The following is a 1,579-nucleotide window of genomic DNA, read 5'->3' on the forward strand; positions in this document are numbered from 1 at the left end:
ACTGCCCCCAAATGTCCCAGCAGCTCCCCACACCAAACCCACCACAGATGTTCAGCCCCCAAGAGCTGGCACGAAGCCCAGGGGATGGGATTCTCCTGAGGCCCAGCTGTGCAACCTTCAGAGATCAACCCCAGCTGTTTCTCCTTGTCCAGGTGAGGAGGCCCAGAGCAAACACAGCTCAGGAAGCTCAGCTGGGACCTGCCAGCTACTCCTGAAGTCAGAGAAATGCACTTTCCACCTCAGATCTTTGTGGATTGGGGGATGTTATGTTTGGTGCCCCAAATTCCTACCTTTAAGGGATTAGGGATATAATTCCAAGTCTCGAATCTACTACAGTTTGAAAATCTCTTAATTTTGCACAAATTTCTTTCCTTATGAGTAGGCACAAGTGGTGTAGCTCATAAGAAACTACTCTCAAGTGAATGTAATAGAAAATCAAATACTTTAATGAAATTAGGGAGCATGAGAGTAACAGCTCAGATATACCACTAGAACTGATACTACTGGGCTGTGGGGCTCTGCTAATTGGTTTTTAAATGCTCTGTTCATCAAGCATGCAGACTGACAAACTACTAATTCTTCAGAGTGTCAAAGATCCTGAGTAAAGAATTTCCAACCACTTCAAATGGATATAATAGGAAATGTCTTCTGAGCTGGTGGCCCGCACGCAGCATTGCACAGATAAAAATATACTACTCTCAATGCACAGAGCTAAATACTTTCACATTTATCAGAATTTTCTACACAAGTCTTTTTTGATAGAATTCAAGTTTTGAATTTTCTGTATATATCTTCACCTGTATTAAACAAATGCTTATTTACATTGTGGGTAAAGTGTAAAGGCTAGGAAGGCCATTTTCCCATACTGTACTGTAACACTGCAAAATATATATACACAGAGAACCTAATATAGGCAACAGGTCTAAAAAAAAGTCACCTCCCACCTGTACAACATCATCGAGCCAGTATGAAAAGAGGGCATTGTTAGCACCAAACCACTCCCAGGGGGATGAGGAGCTTTCCAGTTCCACAGGGAAGAACTGCTGGGCACAGCATTCCAAGGATGGGCCACGGAGCTGCTGCCTGCAGGACTGGAAATCCCGAACACTGCACTGCATCGGGGATGGAAATCGCTGAAGAGCAGGACAGGAGCAGCCAGGGTGAGCAGGTGACGGTGACACTCCGGCACAGGTCACTCCTGGCATCACTTCCCACCCTGCCAGCCTTTCCTTTGGATTCATGGACGAGCACAAACCGCCAGCAGAACACGACTCAAGCGAGGGGTGGGGTGCACGAGCCAGATGAACCCTGTTAACTGCACAAGCCATGGGGAAGGAGCTCTGCTGGCAGAGGGAATTCCGAGGGAAGCAGCCTGGCTGTGCCCAGGGAAGCAGCCCTGGCTCACTGGCTGTGCCCAGGGATGCCTGAGGCAATTCCCTCTGGAAGCAGCCCTGGGGGGGGGAAGCTCACCAGTGGGGGGAATTCCCTCGGGAAGCAGCCCCAGGGGGCTCTCAAGTGGGAATTCCCTCAGGAAGCAGCCCTTGGGGGGGCTCACCAGCAGCAATTCCCTCAGGACGCA

The 1,579-nt window shown here is 49.2% G+C and overlaps 1 protein-coding gene across 5 annotated transcripts in view; it reads right to left on the bottom strand.

Annotated features, from left to right (window-relative positions):
- Positions 1-419: 419 nt before the first annotated feature.
- CCNL2 (cyclin L2) overlaps positions 420-1,579 on the bottom strand; it is an 8,475-nt gene continuing 7,315 nt past the window's right edge. For all 5 annotated transcript variants that reach the window (XM_017744070.1, XM_017744072.1, XM_017744071.1 and 2 more), the window contains one exon: positions 420-1,561. The gene's annotated coding sequence lies outside the window, so the exon portion shown is untranslated. The remainder of the gene's footprint in view (positions 1,562-1,579) is intronic.

The sequence above is a fragment of the Corvus brachyrhynchos genome, unplaced genomic scaffold (genome assembly GCF_000691975.1).
Source record: "Corvus brachyrhynchos isolate BGI_N302 unplaced genomic scaffold, ASM69197v1 scaffold68, whole genome shotgun sequence".
NCBI lineage: Eukaryota > Metazoa > Chordata > Aves > Passeriformes > Corvidae > Corvus > Corvus brachyrhynchos.